Here is a 6000-nt window from a genome sequence, read left to right as displayed (position 1 = left end):
TTCGACACTAACGGTAGTCCGGTAGTCCGAGACTACCAGTTTTTTGGTCGGACTACTAGAAATTTTAAGCCAATAGTCCGCCGGACTACCACAAAAAATGAGTATTACATCGACGCATTGGAAATACAATATTGATTACGCTCTGTATTGCATTAAACGTGACAGCAACAAGCTTAATATCACCAATAGTCCTCAGTGCAAACCAGCATATACCGCCCCCATCCCTGATGGGGATGGTTTAGGAAACTCACTAGTGAGAAATCTGTCATTTAAAAAATAAATAAAATTTCTAACTAGCTATATATGGATCACTTACTATTGTAAAGAATTTTAAAATTTAGACATCTTTTTAAAATGTAGGCTGAGCCTAAAATGTTTGTATAGGAAAAATTATAGCATAATTTCTATGATGTATTTGAAGTGTTTGATTTTAATGCGTATGTGATAGATTCTTAAGACATTATATTTAAATATTGAATTTTTAACCAGAGATTTGTACATACTGTGTAGGAATATTTATATATATACAGTCCAAAGCACCCACGCTACGATTAAAGACGAGATGTTATAAATGTTATTAAATCTGTAGAAATACTGTAAAACGTAGCGTGCTCGCCGAATGGGTATAACCCGATGGCGAGGGTAAAAATAAGCCCCCCCCCCCCCAATCAGTCAGGAAAAAACCCTCTGTGTCTGCACTCAGACTAGTCAATTTATTTTACAATACAATTATTTCATCATTTTGACAAAACAAAAGCCCATGTTCTTTTTAATTTTAACCAAATGATGTAATAAAAATGCTTACACATTACGATTTTATTTTGCAAATAGTGTTATGTTATTTCACAGCTCACTACAACCATGCATACACAAAATAAAAAAACAATTTCTGAAACCTGCGAATGAAGATTTTGGGGGATGGGTATTTTATTAAGACTCGCACTCGGACCATGCCCATTTCGTGAGTGTTAACTTTTTTAGTTAAGTTTAACCCCGCCCCCGGACAAAATCCCTCCCTCTCATTTTTGTATAGGTGGACATAATCCCACCACCCCACCCATTAATTTTTCAGGTGATATAAACATTATTCCCCTCATCAATTTTACAAAACACCCCTTAACAAGGTTAAAATAAATAAATATTGTTTCCATTTTTCATTTTATGTATATGTGTACAGTTTTTATTGGTTTCTCTTCAACCGGCTATTTCATTCAAAACGTATTGATGTTTGATGTTGATGTTGAAACTAACAGTCCAAATCAACTATTGATGTGGTACAAATTGACTCAATATGGTGAACAACTGTGGGGAGAAATTTCAGAATCCTTTGAGCAGATCAAGAAATATGGCGCAGGCATGACATGCAGCCATATGACCTTTGACCCAGAGAGAATAAAGTTCATAATGAATTAGCTCAAAGTGTAAAATATGGATATATATCAGGGATGGCAACAAGTACCTGAGTACTCGATCGAACGTCCGAGTACTTGAGTACCAAATCACTACTCGAGTACTCGGAATTTTTTTTTAAAAAAATGTATAAAAATCACCAAATACACGATTTAAAGACAAAATTTCAGAACTGGTTAGTTGCCAAGAGGACAATTTACGGTCTCTCTAATCCCCCCTGTGTACACAATTGACCTCAATCAATTAGTTGACAGTTGTTGTGATAGTTGCAAACTGTCAGCAAAGAACCCCTATTTCAAATTAGCACTGATGTCAATTAGCGAAGTTTTGATAGCGGTACTTTCACCTACACAATTCTATTGTATACCAATTAGAGACCTTTCACCAAACAATGGACGCTAATACATCGATCCGACCTGTCAATCAAACTAATCATTATTGACCAATGAGAAAGCTGCAAATTATTCACCGAGTCCCGTCCGCCATCTTTAACCACAAACACAGCAGCGATAACTGTTTACAACCGGACATTTTATTGAAGTTTTAAGACTGATTTGTGAAAAGGGTTAAACGATGCGGATGGGGAATATGTTATGCAGATTAAGGTATCCGGAGGGACTAAATGGAGGCCGATTTAAACGATTTCCGACGTATAATCCGATATTGAGAAGTGCAAATGCTGGATTAAAGCCTGTGGACGGCCACAAGAGAAACTGAATGTCAACAGGATAAACAAGCACGAAGATGTCTGCTCGAAGGTTAGTAAATTAAAATTTGGTTTTATCGTAAAACGATCAAAATTCAATCATTTCAATTATAATTCTGAATTCTGCAAATCATGCCAAATGTTTATTTTGTTTACTTTCTTGTGTCCTAAATATTGACCTCCATATGGAGATCATGCTAGTTGACAGTTTCCATCAGGTTATGAATGTGTCAAGTTTAAACTACTGTTTTATTGTATAATATGTATAATATGTTACTGACTGGCATTGTGGAGTCTTGTCACACTAATTATATTTTACTATTATGCATATTTAAGCACTTTCATGGAGGAAATGGACCATCTAAAGAGTATCCTGACCCACCATCAGCTGATGGCTGGAGAATAACATCTTCAAGAACACTCCCCACAAAGCGGTCACTTGGAAAGGAAACTTATGGCAGCATTTATACACAAAATGCAAGTGTATGCATTTAATACAAGATATCACATGCCTGTGCGTTAGAGTTTTATTTATCTTTATGGAGTGCGCGGAAGACTTGAATAACATGTACCATGTAGGATAAATTGCAAAACTGAGACTGTATTATTTTGTAGACTTCTACTCATTTTTAAAATGCCACTGTTCCTTTTTCAATACAAAACAACAGCATTATAGTTACATATATTTTAATACAAGTATTTTGTATGTTACAGAAAAGAACACTCAAAAGAACTGAAGAAAACATTATTACACGGAAATTACACAGTTTTTTTGTGTGTGTAAATTTGCATATAAATATATCAACATAACAATAATTTCTTTCAGAGAAAAGCTGGTCCAGGATCCTGCAGACACTGTACCAGGAGTAGAAACACAGACCGAATGTCCATGTAAGTGAAACCAACACTCTAACAATGCCTATGATCTTGTTGTCAGTTCTGTTTTACTTGGGTCTTCACAGGTTGTGTGGTATTTAACGGTGTGAACTCTTTCGGTAAATCAATAGGTGCTGCATTTCAAACAGAGGTATTCCCACACTCTTGAGAAATGGTAGGAGTCAGTTTTAAACATCTTGTCTTAAATGTAAAATTTATTATGCATTTATTTTCAGGGACGTCACCTTTGGATGTTTGCACTTACCGCTCAAAATGCTTCCCTAAAAGAACAGTTCTCACAAAAAGAAGTCCAAGTTGAAGAATAACAGTCTGCACTTTCATCAAAGTGTTGTGAAATTCAGATTTTAAAGCAACTGGTGGGAATTTAAACAAACTGTAAATGTCGATATAGTTCTGCTCAAAGAAGCAATAGTTACAATTTGTTTAAATATTATACAGGAATCATATGATTTTATTTCTGCTTCTTTGATATAATTGAATAACTGTTAGTTTATTCATGTTTGGAATAAAGCATTGTAAAGTGAATTGTGTGTTTGTAGTTCATTTATTTAATTAGATTTAAAATTTGTAAACTTGGTCTGTGTATCTATCTGGCAAAGGACAGGTTTCCTTTACCGACTGTGCTACTATGACTTGGTTCACTGGAACTGGCTTGATCTTTGATCCCTTTGGCACATTCCATTGTTGGGGAATACTTGTGTAACTTTGTTGATCAGGAACATGGGTTTAAGTTGTGCAACTTCCTGAAGTGATTTGATTAAGCCAACCACGTGTGAACAATGACCGCTCAATCTATAAAAAAAAATGAAAACAGAGATTGTTGACAAGTTATCAAAACAAAAGCATGATATCATGCTGTGAAATTGGCATGTGTTTATCCTACACTGACCCATGAAGTATCATTTGACTTTCCAGATGTTAAATGTCTAAAACGAGGCAGTAACTAGAAATATGAAAACCAATAAATTGAAATACAACATACAGTATCTTACTTCTTTCTCTACTCGACGACTTGAAAATATTTTTTTCGCATTCCGTATTACGGCATGAAATGTAAAAGACATGGCGATCCAAAATTGCTTATAATTCACAATGTATATTTAAGAATAAAATTACTAGTATAATAACATTTGTTAAATACAATTGGAAATTCACATACCCTGGTTTTCATGAGCAATACCTATATCGTATGGAATCCCTCTCCACATCGACACTTAACATATGATGCTTGTCGTTTTTTCTCATTGAAGGCCAGCATCTCGCGGTAACATGGCAGATATTTCCTCTTCCAAAACTTTAATGTCATGAATATAACCTTGTAGAAAGTAATTTAATCCCTTTTCTTACACCTTTCCCGATAATTTGGCTTGATCTGGTAAATATTTAACTGATATATTGTCCGAAATCTTCGCGAGAGAATCGGATTCTGATGCTATCGTAGCAGCGCGTGAGCCGCCATTTTGAATTTACGCTTGGGGCGCATAGTAACAATATCTAAGGGGGCGGAGCTTATCTTGGCATCTCGGATCGATGTATGAGCGAAAGAGTATCAACCGTTACGAGAATTGATATCTTAATGGGCGTATTTGAACTATTTTTGCAATGATTATCACAATTGATTGGTTGATATTTTCAATGAAGAATTATGAATATTAATGATAACAACAATTACGCAGTACGAAAAACTATCATTTAAAAAAAAAATAATATAGAGTAAACAACTGAACCTTTGTTTTCTTTTAATATCATTTTTTTGTTAAAATACGTAATGAAAGTTTACTTTAAAGGTGAAAATGACCAATAATACGACCAACGCACAATATACGTCATGAACGATACATGTATGTACACAATCTCGTCTTTGCGAACACATATTCAATTTTTCCGAGTAATCGAGTACCCGAGTACTCGATCACACGATCGTCTGAGTACTCGAGTATTAATTTTACTACTCGTTGCCATCCCGAATATAATATGTAAATGATGTGATATGACAGCACTGTTGCCACTTGGTGATGTTCATGTTATAATTTAATTGATTGTGTATACAATAACGATCATCTATATTTTCTATTGTACAGCATCTTACGTATGTTATATATGTTGAGGGCTCCGAATTTAACATTAAAAAATACCTTTTTTTAGGGTTTCATCCATACAGATGGTGGAAAAGTGTTTTTATAATCAAATTTATTAAAAAAAACTTTATTTGAATCAATTGTATTTAAAAGTACTGGAGCCACTGATCTATGTAAAAATGAAAAAATATAAACCCTCCTTTCAATTGAAAATGTTAACTAAACTGTTACCATCTGTGCAACATGTTTTCCATCTTGGAGCTCAGTTCCTTGAACGGGTAGAAATGAGTCTGTGTCAACTTCCCCAACGACAATTACATCTGCCTTATCAATGTTCCCCTTTGCATCTCGGCCTTACTCTGTTTGGATCATAGGTGCAGCTTCAAATATCAATAAAAACTTAAGATGATTACGAATATTATATATATAAAGATAAAATTGTTGCTATCAATACACCAAATCAAAACCACGTCATATTACTCAGGCCTCATAGTTTACTATAGTCAGCACAGTGGCTTGATAAAATAAATTCAAAAATATCCTATAGTTATATGAAACATATTACAGAATAGGGTATTTTTGAATTTTGTCAAATCTCATTTTATGTATATGGCAATGTATTATACTGGTATTGATGATATACATGTTCAAGTATGTATAAAATATAATTTTGGCTAGTTGAAATTATTTGTTATGACTTTAATGAGCCTTTGTCATCATGCCACTGTGATAGTCAGGTAATGTGGGGCTACCAGTTTTTGAGGGGGACTAACAAATTAATCATATTGGGTCGCCAGTTTGGCTTTTTAATTTTCTTACTGAAACCAGACAACAATGGGAGACTAAACAAGATGAATGGAAAAAAAATAAAAAAAAATAGGAAGAAGTTTAAGGAGATGGCAGTACTCC

General features: G+C 34.3%; 1 long non-coding RNA gene across 2 annotated transcripts; it reads left to right on the top strand.

The window, feature by feature from the left end:
* The first annotated feature begins 1903 nt into the window (after positions 1-1903).
* LOC128237218 (uncharacterized) lies at positions 1904-3538 on the top strand. Of its 2 annotated transcripts, none has more exons than XR_008261530.1 (4): positions 1904-2168; positions 2453-2599; positions 2943-3007; positions 3229-3538. It is a non-coding gene; the product is annotated as an uncharacterized LOC128237218 (long non-coding RNA). The 2 variants fall into 2 exon arrangements; XR_008261529.1 differs by having other exon boundaries at positions 2453-2630.
* Positions 3539-6000: the final 2462 nt, after the last annotated feature.

The sequence above is a fragment of the Mya arenaria genome, chromosome 1, assembly GCF_026914265.1.
Source record: "Mya arenaria isolate MELC-2E11 chromosome 1, ASM2691426v1".
Classification (NCBI taxonomy): domain Eukaryota; kingdom Metazoa; phylum Mollusca; class Bivalvia; order Myida; family Myidae; genus Mya; species Mya arenaria.
The sequence above is the reverse complement of the archived record's forward strand: the minus strand, read 5'-3'. Positions and strand labels throughout refer to the sequence as shown.